General features: G+C 46.2%; 1 long non-coding RNA gene across 3 annotated transcripts in view; it reads right to left on the minus strand.

The window, feature by feature from the left end:
- Nucleotides 1–12,639: 12,639 nt before the first annotated feature.
- Nucleotides 12,640–16,977, minus strand: part of LOC132207869 (uncharacterized) — a 294,272-nt gene continuing 289,934 nt past the window's right edge. For 2 of the 3 annotated variants that reach the window (XR_009443936.1, XR_009443933.1), the window contains exon 8: nt 12,640–14,931. This is a non-coding gene — a long non-coding RNA (uncharacterized LOC132207869). The remainder of the gene's footprint in view (nt 14,932–16,977) is intronic. The other variant, XR_009443934.1, reaches the window with a different exon arrangement.

Genomic DNA, 16,977 nt, shown 5'->3' on the forward strand with positions numbered 1-16,977 from the left:
TTGAGATTCCCTCACGAGAGGAAACATTTTCCCTGTACACAATGTATCAAGTCCCCTCAGGATTTTATATATTGCCATAGGATCAATTCTCATTCTTCTAAGTTCCAACTGGTACAGATCCAACCTTTCCTCACAGGAGAACCCTATCTTCCCAGGAACAGGTCACAGAGTGGTGTCACAGAATGGCTGCCAACAAACCACAACCGATGTATGAGGGTGGCATAAGACAGACAGAATTGGCACACCATGACAGCAGGTCTCCTGGCAGGAGCGGCTACAAGCAGCAGCTTAATAAGAAGGTGCACTCACTATCTACTGGCAAGTTTCTGAAAATTTGCTCCGAGTGAGTGAATGAGAGCAGGCTGCACAGTGTGGTGTTTACACCATTTTCCTTTCACTCACTATACAGATCAATCATTGGATATGAAACCTTTGAAGAGCAGGTGTGCATGCTGGAATGGATAGAGATAGAGGAAGCTGATGTGCTGAAAATTTTGTCAAACATTAACATTGACAAGTCGCCAGGCCAGGACCAGATTTGTCCTCGGTTGCTTTGGGAAGCGAGAAATGCAATTGCTTCGCCACTTGCGAAGATCTTTGCATCCTCGCTCTCCACTGGAGTCGTACCTGAGGACTGGAGAGAGGCAAATGTAATTCCTCTCTTCAAGAAAGGAAATAGGGAAATCCCCGGCAATTATAGACCAGTAAGTCTCACGTCTGTCGTCTGCAAGGTGTTAGAAAGGATTCTGAGGGATAAGATTTATGACCATCTGGAAGAGCATGGCTTGATCAAATACAGTCAACACGGCTTTGTGAGGGGTAGGTCATGCCTTACAAACCTTATCGAGTTTTTTGAGGATGTGACTAGAAAAGTTGATGAGGGTCGAGCTGTGGATGTGGTGTATATGGATTTCAGTAAGGCATTTGATAAGGTTCCCCATGGTAGGCTCATTCAGAAGGTCAGGAGGAATGGGATACAGGGGAACTTAGCTGCTTGGATACAGAATTGGCTGGCCAACAGAAGACAGCGAGTGGTAGTAGAAGGAAAATATTCTGCCTGGAAGTCAGTGGTGAGTGGGGTTCCACAGGGCTCTGTCCTTGGGCCTCTACTGTTTGTAATTTTTATTAATGACTTGGATGAGGGGATTGAAGGATGGGTCAGCAAGTTTGCAGACGACACAAAGGTCGGAGGTGTCGTTGACAGTGTAGAGGGCTGTTGTAGGCTGCAGCGGGACATTGACAGGATGCAGAGATGGGCTGAGAGGTGGCAGATGGAGTTCAACCTGGATAAATGCGAGGTGATGCATTTTGGAAGGTCGAATTTGAAAGCTGAGTACAGGATTAACGATAGGGTTCTTGGCAGTGTGGAGGAACAGAGGGATCTTGGTGTGCAGATACATAGATCCCTTAAAATGGCCACCCAAGTGGACAGGGTTGTTAAGAAAGCATATGGTGTTTTGGCTTTCATTAACAGGGGGATTGAGTTTAAGAGTCGTGAGATCTTGTTGCAGCTCTATAAAACTTTGGTTAGACCGCACTTGGAATACTGCGTCCAGTTCTGGGCGCCCTATTATAGGAAAGATGTGGACGCTTTGGAGAGGGTTCAGAGGAGGTTTACCAGGATGCTGCCTGGACTGGAGGGCTTATCTTATGAAGAGAGGTTGACTGAGCTCGGTCTCTTTTCATTGGAGAAAAGGAGGAGGAGAGGGGATCTAATTGAGGTATACAAGATAATGAGAGGCATAGATAGAGTTGATAGCCAGAGGCTATTTCCCAGGGCAGAAATGGCTCGCACGAGGGGTCATAGTTTTAAGCTGGTTGGTGGAAAGTATAGAGGGGATGTCAGAGGCAGGTTCTTTACACAGAGAGTTGTGAGAGCATGGAATGCGTTGCCAGCAGCAGTTGTGGAAGCAAGGTCATTGGGGTCATTTAAGAGACTGCTGGACATGTATATGGTCACAGAAATTTGAGGGTGCATACATGAGGATCAATGGTCGGCACAACATTGTGGGCTGAAGGGCCTGTTCTGTGCTGTACTGTTCTATGTTCTATGTTCTATGTTCTATATTAGCTGCAGCTCAGTGGGTTTCACTCCAACCGTTAAGACAGAATGTCATTGTTCAAGTCAGGATCTATAGACCTGAGAAGAAAATCTAGGCTAACATACCCAGTGGTCCATTGTTGGAGGTGCTGACCTTTGGATGATACCACTCGAACCAACACTCTACCCATTGAAATTGTGGCTTCAGGTGTCTAGTTGTTAAATACTCGTATTCCCTCTCAGGTAATGTAATGCCTCTGTTGTCAAGCAGAGTTATCCTGGTGAGAGATAATGGGAACTGCAGATGCTGGAGATTCCAAGATAATAAAATGTGAGGCTGGATGAACACAGCAGGCCAAGCAGCATCTCAGGAGCACAAAAGCTGACGTTTCGGGCCTAGACCCTTCATCAGAGAGGGGGATGGGGGGAGGGAACTGGAATAAATAGGGAGAGAGGGGGAGGCGGACCGAAGATGGAGAGTAAAGAAGATAGGTGGAGAGGGTGTAGGTGGGGAGGTAGGGAGGGGATAGGTCAGTCCAGGGAAGACGGACAGGTCAAGGAGGTGGGATGAGGTTAGTAGGTAGCTGGGGGTGCGGCTTGGGTGGGAGGAAGGGATGGGTGAGAGGAAGAACCGGTTAGGGAGGCAGAGACAGGTTGGACTGGTTTTGGGATGCAGTGGGTGGGGGGGGAAAGAGCTGGGCTGGTTGTGTGGTGCAGTGGGGGGAGGGGATGAACTGGGCTGGTTTAGGGATGCAGTGGGGGAAGGGGAGATTTTGAAACTGGTGAAGTCCACATTGATACCAGATGGCTGCAGGGTTCCCAGGCGGAATATGAGTTGCTGTTCCTGCAACCTTCGGGTGGCATCATTGTGGCAGTGCAGGAGGCCCATGATGGACATGTCATCAAGAGAATGGGAGGGGGAGTGGAAATGGTTTGCGACTGGGAGGTGCAGTTGTTTGTTACGAACTGAGCGGAGGTGTTCTGCAAAGCGGTCCCCAAGCCTCCGCTTGGTTTCCCCAATGTAGGGGAAGCCGCACCGGGTACAGTGGATGCAGTATACCACATTGGCAGATGTGCAGGTGAACCTCTGCTTAATGTGGAATGTCATCTTGGGGCCTGGGATGGGGGTGAGGGAGGAGGTGTGGGGACAAGTGTAGCATTTCCTGCGGTTGCAGGGGAAGGTGCCGGGTATGGTGGGGTTGGAGGGCAGTGTGGAGCGAACAAGGGAGTCACGGAGAGAGTGGTCTCTCCGGAAAGCAGACAGGGGAGGGGATGGAAAAATGTCTTGGGTGGTGGGGTCGGATTGTAAATGGCGGAAGTGTCGGAGGATAATGCGTTGTATCCGGAGGTTGGTGGGGTGGTGTGTGAGAACGAGGGGGATCCTCTTTGGGCGGTTGTGGCGGGGGCGGGGTGTGAGGGATGTGTCGCGGGAGATGCGGGAGACGCGGTCAAGGGCGTTCTCAATCACCGTGGGGGGAAAGTTGCGGTCCTTAAAGAACTTGGACATCTGGGATGTGCGGGAGTGGAATGTCTTATCGTGGGAGCAGATGCGGCGGAGGCGGAGGAATTGGGAATAGGGGATGGAATTTTTGCAGGAGGGTGGGTGGGAGGAGGTGTATTCTAGGTAGCTGTGGGAGTCGGTGGGCTTGAAATGGACATCAGTTACAAGCTGGTCGCCTGAGATGGAGACCGAGAGGTCTCCTGGTGTTTTGGTCAATACTAAGCTCTGAACTGATATTACTGAAGGGGTTTTCTGGTCATTGTGATGTTGCCGTTTGTGAGATCTCACTGTGCACAAATGGACTGCCGTGTTTCCACATTACGACAGTGACTCCAATTCTCAACTATTCTCTTGGCCAGAAGTTGTTTGGGATATCCTAAAGCTGTGAAATGCACAATGTTAAGAAAGAAAGCCTTCTCTTTCTTCCCTTTCATGGCCTCAGGACATTCCAAAGCACTTTACAGCCAATGAAGTATTTTGGCAGTCATCAGTTGGTAATACAGAACTTGAAAAAAATACATTTTGTTTATCCTTTTCATCTTGCACTTATTGGGGCAATTTGCAAGAAGTGAAGGGAAAAGCTGTACACAAAGAGAGTGCTGATTCATCTGGAAGTGGAACCACATCAATATTTAGGAACAGGTACAGCAAATGGTTGAAGTAAAGATGAATAAAGCAATTACAGTGGACTCTGAGGTGTTTCCACAGGGAAAACACCAGGACTCACTTCTTATTTACTGTAATAGTTGATCCTTTTACATTGTATTTGATGTGAATTGTCCTGTTAAGTGCAAGTTGAAAAACTGGAGCAAAATATGCCTTTTCTCAGCAGTATTCATATTTTGGAAGTGTAGTCACGATTGCAATGTCAGGAAATGCAGCAGTCAATTTAGGCACAGCAAGCTGCTACAGTTAACAAAGCAACAGCAAGAAAAAATCATTCCCTCCACCAGTGATGGGAAGTAGCAGCTGTGCACATCATCTACAAAATCCCCTGCATAAATTCACCAAGGCTCTTTAGAAACCAACACTTTCATAAATACTACCATCTAGAAGGATAAGGGCAGCAAATTTATGGGAATACCACCACCTGCAAGTTGCCCTCCAAGCCATGGTTCAAGAAGGCAGCTCACCAACACCTTGTCAAGGGCAGCTATGAGTGGGCAATAAATACTGGCCAGCCAGCAGCAGCTCCATTCTAAGAATGAATACAAAAAAACCCCAGGTAATTTATTCAGTGCCAGTTCTTCCTTTCTTTAATGACTATTTAAAGTCTCTATTGATGGTATAACTAAAGCAGCACAAGCGCTTGTTTCCAACTGCTGCATCAAACACATAGAGTTCAAAATGTGCAACCAGAATTAATGACTGAACAGGCAGCCAAGTCAATATTTAGGAATAGGTTAAGCAAGTGGTCAAAGTAAGGATGAATAAAGCATTCACTGGAACAGAGTGGGCACATGGGATTAAGACTCATGTCCATGTAGAGGGTAAAATCTTTATACAAAAACGTTGGTTAGAGTGAGTGGCAACTGTTTGCCTTTATTCACGTCTTTAATGGATTCTAAGGCATGTCTCAGAAACTGATACTGCAATAACAAGTAGATAGTAGCAAGGGGAAGAGGTAGGTTTTCATCAGACTGATGCTCTATGTCATTCGCGAAACTTCTGGAAGAGCTTTACATTCTACTTCAATATTCAAAGGGGAGACCAAAACCTCTCCAAAGTAACGCCACTGATTATATCAAATGATTATATCAAATATCACAAGGTACACACACACACACACACACACACACACACACACACAGTATCCATATTGTAATTTCCACGTCATTTTCATTGTGATTGTGTTGAAGGTCAAAAGGCATGGAATTGTCACAGCAAACCTCAAACTGCTGAAGTCTGGCAGAAATCCAAGAATCAGCCCAACTGAAATAAAATGCACCTTTCAATCTGTAAAGACATGTTACAGCACAGGAGTTGACATAGGTGCAGTTGGAATTTTGAGTTTTATCATTAAGAGAATAAAAATGTCTCATGATTTTAATTTGTCATACCAACTTGCAGAGAAATCATGTACTACACATCTGGCACGATAGTAAAATAACAGTGGGACACATAGATGCTCTACAATAGCGATAACAAGGTGTACAGCTGGATGTACACAGCAGGCCAAGCAACATCAGAGGAGCAGGAAGGCTGATGTTTCAAGCCAAGACCCTTCTTCAGAAATCTTTGACATGATTTTGGAGTATCGTGGAAATTTGTAGCAATGGAAGGAGAGCATTTGGCCCAGCGCATCTTTGCCAGCCAAATTAAAACTATCAAGTTGAATCCTCTTTTCCAGCTCTTGGCCCTCTACATTAACGTTAGTTCAAATACAGATCCAAGTTATTTTTAAACTCTAGCAGCTTTTATGTCTTCAGTTGCAAAACTTTATGGACCCTCTCGACACTCAATATTTTGTCTCATCCTCTCCTAAAAACACTGCTTCGTGTTTTTGGCTGCCAACTAAGTGACCACAGTCTCAGCCAAGAAACCAATCAGTCAGTACCTTGTATTATCATGGGAGGTGGAGACAGAACACTGGGCTTAGCCAGGATCTGTACTTCTATTAGCATTGCACACACCACACAGAGTTCCCAATTTAATAAAGAAAAGTTCTAATTATGTGGATTATGCTGGCAAAGTCACCATTTTATTGCCCATTTTTATGAACTATTTGCTATACTACTTCAGAAGGCAAGTAAGGGTCAACTGCCTCAGGGCTGAATGACACAAGACTCTGGGTTCCCCACCTCTTTGACTACAAGCACAGAGGTGGGGAAGTCTGCCAAGCTCTGCAACCATCTGATGGGTTGATTGCTCCGCTTATACATGAAGATGTCCTGCCTCAGAGAGATTCAGGCCAGTAAGAGATTGGCAGCATTCCAGCACTGTACCAGCAGCACCACCAGAAGACGTGATCATTACTGGTATTGCACTTGGGACTTAGACGATTGTTCCAGATTCAGCTCACCAAGTGAGAAGAATTGGTAGGCCCTAGTGAGGATATGTTGGGGAGTTGGGGTGTTGTCAGAATTTTGAAGACTGGTGATAAGCAAGGCATTACATATGATCCTCTAATGGGAGCATGGGCTAATTTAGAAGAGACAGTCACCATCTGCCACCCCACCCTCAAACCCAGCCCCAACACAGCTACCTGCTGGGTATTTGGCGTTAGGCCTCTCCAGCCATTTAAATCCCAATGATACCGCACCCTCCCACCTCGACTTATTGTCTAATAACAACAGCATGTATGCATCTTGCATTGGTAAAAGTAAAATGTCTCACAATATTTCATAGGAGGAATGATCTAATCAAACGTGACACTGGCGATATCAACACAGGTAACCGCTCTGGTATTTTATAACCAATAATGTAAAGGAGAACATGGTCGGGGGGGGGGGGGTGGTAAAGGAGTGGTGAGGTTTATGGAAGAAATTCCAGAGCTTAAGGCATTGTCAGCTGAAGGCATGGTCACCAATTATGGAGCACCAATAGACACAAAGACAGACTTTGTGAAGCATGGAGAGTTTCATTATCTGTCCCAAGGAAAATAGCATCATCATCACAGATATGATCATTATTGGTAAACATTGATACAGTGTTGCATTCAGTCAGTGAACTTAGAGAACCAATAGAGAGAAATCCAACAAATGCACAGGCCACACATTCAAAATCTAAACTCAACAGGGATCATGAGGTCAAAGGGAAAGTCAACCCACAAAGGTTCTCAACACCAGAGAATAAGCCAGAAAATTACAAATCAAAGTACTGTGTGTGACATGATAAATCAGTAAGAAACTATTTTTAAAGGGACATGGTGTCTTCTCCTCAAAGACTTCCACTGCATCCAACAATTGGAGTCTTGTAGAACACAACTACAGCAGCTCTTCATAACTGGATAGCAGAGCAGCGCATCTCCAGACTATGACAGAATCTCATCCTGGCAAATAATGCTTTTAGTTTATTCCATCATCCTTAATCACAATATGTTTTACTCATGTAGGAGCAAGTCACATCAAAATAAATTAACATTTTCCCACGATTTACTCACAGTGTACCCTTCAAATCCCATTATTCTTTTATTTTTAACAAAATATCTGGAGTGAAGCTTTAGGCAAATATAGAACTGAATAAGATTCCCCCTCCCACATTGTGGCGTACATTATCAAGTTTCCAGTTAAGCGATACATAAATGTTTCAGAACTCCTCACTGTGCCTTGTTCGGAAAGGGTTGCCTTTTCCTCCTCCTTGCAGCCAGGATAGCTGGGAGAGACATCACTCCTGCGTCTCAGACAATCTTTCCGAAAATACTGTTATTACTACATCATAGATCAGCCAGCTCGAGGTCTCCCCCGTTTAATCCTGGTTAATTTTAGAATTGAAATCTATCAATTAAAGCGTCTCCCAGCAAAACTGCTTCTAATTACCAGATCTGCAGCATCTATTGCTTTGTCATCAACAGGCACTTGTCAGCCCATCAATCAAGGGGTTAAATTTAAAATAGCCCCGGTTGTTTGGGGCGTGCGAGCCAGTGAGCATCCGGCAGTAAGGGAACAGCGTCAGAGGGCTGCAAGCTAACGGGGTCCGAATCATGTTGCCAAACCACTGCCCGGGTGTGGAGTCACTGCATTTGTCACATCCAAGTCCCCCCTCACGTCTCTAGGCTCTCTTTGCAACACAGCAACAACAACCTGCACAGAGTGGGTCAAACAAGATCTCCAGTTTGCACTTCCTCAGAAGCGACACTGAGCTATTACCTTCTTGACAGCTTTCCACTAGAATTAGCTGTTTAACCATCTTAGTCACTGGCCTGATATTCTCTGGTCGGGCACTTTTTTTGCCGAAACAGAACAGTGCAAACCTCCAGAACCACCTTTCCCCTTATACTAACTGATTCTGTGCGTTGTATCTCAACCGTGGATTCGCTACAAACCATCTGCAATCTCTTGCCCGGTTGATAGGGAATCTAGGATTCCCAGTATTGACCTTATCTATCCTCAACGTCCAATCTGCGCTGTTAGGAGCAGAAAGCGCCGGCTTGTGAAGCTAAGGGATGCAGGGGAGCTGTCTGAGGGAGAGAGAACGCACTATTCAGGCTAATGCTACATTCCCACCGATTGCACTGTATCAAGAGTCACGAACAGCGACGGTCAAGATAGGAGAGCCCATATTGAACAACAGACCAAACTCCCTCCCCTCCTACTCCACAATAACAGGACATTTGCAAAACACACACACACAAAAAAACGCAGGCACATTCACATCAGCCAATGGAACAGTGTGTAAAGGGTACTCACTCGCTTTGCCTTGTTTCGGCCTTTGCAACAGCTTCTGCATTGCAGCTACATCTTCGGTTTTGACAGCTTGCAGTAATTCCTGATCTTTCCCCATGGCTTGTTGATGTGTGTGTGTGTGTGTGTGTGTGTGTGTGTTTATGTGCGTGTTTTTATATCCGATGCATCTTAGGTTTTAGGAGCTGAAGCGAGAGAGAGACACACACACACACAGAGGGAGGAAGACTATGCCTGGCAGAGTGTGTGCATAGAGGCAGGGACAGGAGGAGAGCTACCGATGGGTGAAAGGCATAGACAGCCTCGTCTCTTGTATCACAAACCAAAACAGCTCTCTCTCCTAAAATAATAAAATGTGAGGCTGGATGAGCACAGCAGGCCGAGCAGCATCTCAGGAGCACAAAAGCTGACGTTTCGGGCCTAGACCCTTCATCAGAGAGGGGGACGGGGAGAGGGAACTGGAATAAATAGGGAGAGAGGGGGACGGGGAGAGGGAACTGGAATAAATAGGGAGAGAGGGGGAGGCGGACCGAAGGTGGAGAGGAGAGAAAAGGTCAGTCCAGGGAAGACGGACAGGTCAAGGAGGTGGGATGAGGTTAGTAGGTAGATGGGGGTGCGGCTTGGGGTGGGAGGAAGGGATGGCTGAGAGGAAGAACAGGTCAGGGAGGCAGAGACAGGTTGGACTGGTTTTGGGATGCAGTGGGTGGAGGGGAAGAGCTGGGCTGGTTGTGTGGTGCAGTGGGGGGAGGGGACGAACTGGGCTGGTTTAGGGATGCGGTGGGGGAAGGGGAGATTTAGCATCCCTAAACCAGCCCAGTTCGTCCCCTCCCCCCACTGCACCTCACAACCAGCCCAGCTCTTCCCCCCCACCCACTGCATCCCAAAACCAGTCCAACCTGTCTCTGCCTCCCTAACCGGTTCTTCCTCTCACCCATCCCTTCCTCCCCCCGACAAGCCGCACCTCCATCGACCTACTAACCTCATCCCACCTCCTTGACCTGTCCGTCTTCCCTGGACTGACCTATCCCCTCCCTACCTCCCCACCTATCTTCTTTACTCTCCATCTTCGGTCCGCCTCCCCCTCTCTCCCTGTTTATTCCAGTTCCCTCTCCCCATCCCCCTCTCTGATGAAGGGTCTAGGCCCGAAACGTCAGCTTGTGTGCTCCTGAGATGCTGCTTGGCCTGCTGTGTTCATCCAGCCTCACATTTTATTATCTTGGAATTCTCCAGCATCTGCAGTTCCCATTATCTCAGCTCTCTCTCCCCTTCCCCACCCCGGATTATTGCAAATAAAAAGGACAACACAAAATTCTCCTTGCTGTCCTCCCCCGAGAGCCTGGTGGCTGCACTAAGTACACAGCGGCGATGCCATGGTTCTTCAGTCCGTCCTCACCCCCATCGCGTTTCGCAGCCGCTGCCTCACGCTCTCTCTCTCTCTCTCCACAAGTGCTGAGATCTGCTTTCAATGCTCCTACCCTGCCGCATGGCGGAGGAAGATTGTCCAGGAGCCAAATCATCACATCCCTCTCATACCAAATAGGACAGATCCTGGGCCAAGGCAGGTTTATTTCTGGAAGCGCTCTTAAAGGAAACCCCTACCAAAGAGTGCGTGTTGGGGGTGGGGTGGGGTGGGGTGGGAAAGGGGTGGAACTGATCCTTTTAAAATCTCTGGTTTGTAACCATTTTCTGAAAATAACACCGCTTTGCTTTCTAACATCCCGCTAATCCTTCCCACCTTTGCAATATCTGTATTTATTGGTCGATAGACAAGAATTGAACAGGTGAAACTGCACATTTAAACATTATGCTCGTCACAATATTAACTGATGGAAATGGATGCTGTAACTTCAACTTGGCCGGGACTGTTCCAAACTCTCTATCATCCTGGATTAAGAACTGCAAGGTGATGCAGCGTTGGTACCTGGTCCCTTTTCACTGGGGGTTGCCAACCTGCTGTCTCAGGAGTCAGCATAACATTTGGCGATTGCAATTTTACGCTGCAAATAGCGCCAATTTGAAAATAATACCGGCGTCTCCGGGAGTGAATTAAACTTGGACAAGAAGCAAATGCGGCTTCCATCAATCATTCCACCCGCCACCACAGCCCTCTCCCACTTCTTACGCCCCTTCAATTATACTTAACACACAAATACAGCTCAATTCCGATTAGCACGTCTCGTTATTTTTTCACTCCCTTCCCCGCCATGTTAACCAGTTATCATTGAGCACCCTGGCTGGTTCCTTATCTGGTCAATCCATAATTGTACATCCCATCTCTGGTCTGGGATCAAGCTAGTTATTTGGGAATTATCTCCACACCTGTCTGAAAGGCAGCGTCTTGTTCTCCCTGGGTTATTTTTAATCTGGAAGCAATGCTAATGATGCTGTCTGACTTGGGGTCATGCTTGTCATCAAGATTTGTGTGTGCACTCTGCGCAGGGTGGCAATTAACTCGGAAATGTTTTCACCTAGCGGCTGAATGGCTCTAAGTGTCTGCACCCCTCTCATGTGCGTAAATTATCACCGACATGTAAATCTCTGATGGTTCTAATTTGGGATACCACATTATCAATGAGTTATTTTCCGTGTCTTAAGATCCAATAACGTCAGTATCCACTTGCCCACATCATTTGGATGCTTGAGATAGTCGCAGGTAACAGAGAAGGTTGAAAAGGACAAAGATGCTGTTGTGCTGTGCATGGGCTATCCAAAAGCATTTTGTACAATTTTTGAAGAAAATCTTAGAATGAAAGGGACAGCAGCAAAATGGATCCAAAATTGTCTGAGGGATAAGAAAGAGAGTGTAATATAACAAAGTGTGTAGCTGGATGAACACAGCAGGCCAAGCAGCATCTCAGGAGCACCAAAGCTGACGTCAGCTGCTGTGCTCCTGAGATGCTGCTCAGCCTGCTGTGCTCATCCAGCTACACACTTTGTTATCCTGGATTCTCCAGCATCTGCAGTTCCCATTATCTCTGATCACAAGAAAGAGAGTGTGATGGGTGTTTTTCTGATTGAGAGGATGTTTGTTGTGGAGTTCCCCTGAAGCTGGTATTGAGACCCTTGCTTTCCTGATACGGACATAAATGATCTAGGCTTGGGTGTGCAGGGGACAACATTGTACTGTGCAGATGACACAAAACTCCAATGTACTGCGACCTGTTATGAGACATAGAGTCATAGAAATGTACAGCACAGTCGTTGGTCCATTTCATGGGCGCCATTAGACTTTCATTCCTGGGTGTTGTTTTTAAATTGAAATTGGATTCAAACATGCGTCATGGTGAAAGTTGATTCTGATTACCTGAATCTCCGGATTACTAGTCCAGTGATGTTGTCACAACGCCTCCATTTATGAGAATGATTCTCAGGGATGAGAAACTCAGTTATGAGGATTTTTTCAAGGTACTGGGACTGCTTTCCTTGGAAACTTGATAGAAACTTTCCAAAACCATGAGTGCTCAGGAGAAAGCAGATAGGAATAAAATGCTTCAGAGATAGTAGGAACTGCAGATGCTGGGGAATCTGAGATAACAAGGTGCTGAGCTGGATGAACGCAGCAGGCCCAGCTGCATCAGAGGAGCAGGAAGGCTGACATTTCAGGCCTAGACCCTTCTTCATTTTTCTGACGAAAGTTCAGAAAGCTCTTCATCCAGTTGTACACCTTGTTATCTAGGAATAAAATGTTCCCACTCCTAAAATGAATCTAGAACCAGAGGGCACAGTTTCAAAGATGCTAACAAAAGAAGCAAATGGGCAGTGAGAAAAAATACTTTATTCAGCCAGTGAGTGATCTGGGCCTGGAATCCACTGCCCCGAAATGTGGTGGTGGCAGATTCGGCGAAGGCACGCAAGAGGGATGGTTACTTAAACAGAAAAAAAAATACATGCAGGGTTTTTGGAAAAAGGTAGAAGATTGGCCTTAAATTAGAGTGCTCAGAGAGCTTGGCAAGTATGATGGGCTGAATGTCTTCCTTCTGCGTTGTAGCAATTCTGCGTTTCTGCCAGGTTCACTCTTCTGTTGTGGGCAGTGATGGATGGCATTTTTGCAGGCAATCACGTAGGTGCTGGATTTTGTACATGACGGGTAGAATTTAACACCCCTCTCTTTATGCGGGGTTTGAGCTGGAGAGTGTAAGTACGGACCTGACTGTCTTTCAAGTTTTACCCTGATGCAGTCTCGATTGGGAAGGCTGGTAAATGGTCTTTACTCCCCTGAGTGGGCAATTAATAACTGAGGCTGAACAAATATCACACAGAAAGTTTGAGAAGTAAAACTCTTAATTATAGAATCCCTACAGTGTACAATCAGACCCTTTGACCCAACATTGACCTTTGCAGCATTCCACCCACACCCATTCCACTATAACCCACCTAACCCACACATACCTGGACACTCTTAGCAACTTAGCATGGCCAAGCCATCTAACCTGCACATCTTTGGACTGTGGGAGGAAACTGGAGCACCCAGAGGAAACCCATGCAGACATATACAGAATGTGCAAACTCCACACAGACAGTCACCTGAGGTTGGAATTGAACCTGGGTCCCTGGAGCTGTGAGGCAGCAGTGCTAACCATTGATCCGCCATGCCATATTAGTAGCGATGGCAAACAGATAGCACCTGACTACCTTTTCTTACAACCTCCTGATTCCCTGGCCAGAAAACCTCTCCCACGACCCCAATTTGTTCATGACTCACTAATAGCATTGGATTAATTGCAGTACCAGCATCAGCCACCCTTCCTGGTGGCACCACCTGCAATGGCGAGACACTAGTCTCTGTTTGGCCAGCATCTCTCAGTGAGTGGGGTTTTAGCCACAGACTGCCCCCGAATGGTAAGTGCTCGGTTGGCACTTCATTCACTGGAACTTTCCTGACACGGTAACCTGGGGTTTCTGTCAGTTCTCCAAGTGCTAGGTATAATCCCTGTCATCTGATTCACATTCTGATGGAAGTATGCGTAATGCTGCTTGGATGCTAATGGTATATGTTTTGACCTCAGTATTCCAGTTACAATCCTCTCTTCATCCAGTGCAGTGAGGATAGAGATATCACCAACGACTTACAGGTTAGATGCAAGTGGATTTCCGCTGACTCTTGTAAAAGTGTTTAGTGGTTTTCAGAGCTGTTTAAGCCAGCTGAAATCTCTCAGGAATGGGGAAGCATTCCCTGACTGTGAGGATACTGCACAAGTCAACAACAGGGCTACAGTCGTGGCTATCCCCTCAGACAAGCATGACTGAGAGAATGGACAGAAATCACACAGAGCAGGACAGGTGACTGGAATAAGGTGAATGATGAAGGAGACAACGATTCTCAGTGGGATACCTGAATCTCCAGAGTCTGAATGGAGCCATTTTTCCCGTCGTGAAGAACTGTGCGTGAGCTTTCACCTTAGTACAGACATCCTCACTGGAATTGATCACTTCTGAAACTGTAACTACAACCTCCAAGCAGGGTCACAAGGTCATGGCCAGAGGATGGGAAGATTCCAGGCTGGCCCAAAGATTACTTGCAAAATTTTCCAGCTTGTCATTTTTCCTGTTCCCATAAGGACCTGTAATGGGAATCAAAATTACATGAAAATCAAGTACATTTCAGTTTTCCTTGTCAGAGAGCAGCAGGATACTGAACAGAAGACTTTGTAATAATTCTTCAATATTCTGCCCTGCCATCCTCATTTGAACAACTTGAAGTAATGAGGAGGTGACAAGAGCCTTTGTTTGATGACGTGGTCCATATGGGAGTGTGTATTACACACTCAGAGGGGCTGCATAAAGTACCACAGGAAATGTAATGGTGCAGACCACTGGAGTAGTTCAATGTTGCTTCTGCTGCCTGGAGCACTCTGGGGCAGTCCTGCAGTACAGAGAAGGGCCGGTGTCGTCATGATTCTTGATAGTCTCCAACCTTGGCATCATGAGGGTACGCTGTCGCTGCCAGTGATCGGGCACCAGCTGAGAAAGAGGAGGAGTTGGAAGCAGTGACGAGGTAACCATTGCAGCTTTTTTGTTGCCAGACTTTCTGTGATCCACTCGACCAACTGTAATACAGGTAAATGTAAGCTCAAATTCCACTAACAAGGCTGAACCTTCCCTCTCCTTGGCTGTTGACTACCACTGCACCACTTGTCTACAAACAACAGTAAATGCCATCACAATATCGATATTTCAAAACAATAATGTTGAACAATCTATGCCATAATGCATGCAAATATCAACTGCCCTCATTTATTTCCTTCATACCAGTATTACAGGTGCCTTTTTCTTGCTTAATGCTCCCACAGAGTGCGATCCCTGTGACTGTGGCACTGCAGGTGAAAGCTGATGATTTTTATTGTGTTTATCCTGAGTAACTCTAGCTCCAGAAGGGCCCACCCACGACTGTACCACAACAGCTTCTGCTTTTTCTGGAGCAGAGATACCAATCATGACTCAATCTGTAACTGTTCCCATCAGGTTGGCCACAACTCAGTGCTGGAGTGGATGGGTTCCAAACACTGCGCCAGATTGAAGCCAGAGTCTTTCCTGCTCCGTGACATTAATGGCAGGCTTTCTAACCTGCCAATGCACCAATCCTTCTTCTGTCGGCCACCCCATCCCCATTGCAGTTCTCATCTGAATCCCCTGTAGCTGAAATGGAGTGTGACTTCATCCTCTGGTGAACTGGCACCAATTCCTTGAGACCTCACTGCAGGTCACTCATGCTCAGTGTACGAAATGAGGAATAACTGGTTGAGGAAAGAAATTCCAGTGTTAGTACCTTGGCAGCTCACAGCAATGCCACCTGTGAGCTAACTACAACTGGAAATGTTCAGGAATGAGTTAGTGTAAGACTGTAGATAGCTCTGAAAACTAGGAGACTGGAGGGGATTACAGAGATTAGGGGAGGGATTCAAGACCGTGGAGGGATTTGAAACCGAAACTAGAGTTTATTAATTAATATTAAAATTGAGGATTTGCTGAACTTGGAATTGATGCAGGTCAAGGGGCACAGGATGTGCTATGAACGGTTAACATAAACAGCAGAAGACCCTGATTTTATCGAGAATAGAAAGCGGGAGGTGCGCAGGGTGCATTGGAATAATTAAGTGCAAAGGGACCAATTGCAAGAAAGTCTGTTTCAGCAACAAATAAACTGGGATTGGAACAAAGTAAGATGTTACAACAGCATTCGTTTGATCGTTCTTTGTGAAAGGGGTGGGGAGCGGTTGTGAGGAAAGAAGGGGTGAGGGCAGGACATTTCCATAATTCTTCTTTCTTTCAATTAGAGTTTCTTTATTTAGTTTTACTGTCTTCTGTCCCTGTAGAGTGCACTGGGTTAATGGCAGGAAATGTACAAGGAGAAGTCCCCTCAGTGACAGCCAACTGTGTGAGAGCTATTAAAAGAGGAATTACTAAATAATGGTTACTAAATCTGGAGAACTATGATTTTGTTTACTAATGAGATTTATCAGCTCTGGTTTCTTTCAGTTGACAGCAAGAGGTTTGTTGATGAATCTCTAACATTCACAGCTTTGACTTTCAACCAACTTTCCACAAGGGGTGGGGGGGGGGGGTGGGGTTCGTGAATGGAAGGAGCTGCCAACAGATGTGGTCGAGGCAGATAAAATTGCTGTATTTAAAAGACATTTGGACAGGTACACAATTAGGAAAGGTTTAGACGGATACCAAACACAGGCAAATGGGACCGGTTAAGTTTGGGACACCTGATCAGTACAGATGATTGGGACTGAAGGTCCTCATTCTGTGCTGTATGACTCTATGAATCTATGATTGAAGAGCTAACTAGGTGTGTGCATGAGGGCAATGCATTTGATACAGTCTACTTGGGCATCAGCAAAGCTTTTGACAAGATCCCCCATTTGAAGACTGTTAGAACAGGAAACAGTCCATGGGATCCGAGGACACATGTGCACAGGAAATCATAACTCGTAATTTGATTGAGTTTTTTAAAGTAGTAATCAAGAGCATTGACTAAGGCAGAAAGATGGACGCATACGGGCTTCAGTAAGGCGTTCAAGAAGGTTCCTCACGGTACTCCAAGAGGGAAGTTAAATCACACGGAGCACAGGGAGAGCTAGCCATAG

This window comes from Stegostoma tigrinum, unplaced genomic scaffold (assembly GCF_030684315.1).
Source record: "Stegostoma tigrinum isolate sSteTig4 unplaced genomic scaffold, sSteTig4.hap1 scaffold_190, whole genome shotgun sequence".
Taxonomy (NCBI): domain Eukaryota; kingdom Metazoa; phylum Chordata; class Chondrichthyes; order Orectolobiformes; family Stegostomatidae; genus Stegostoma; species Stegostoma tigrinum.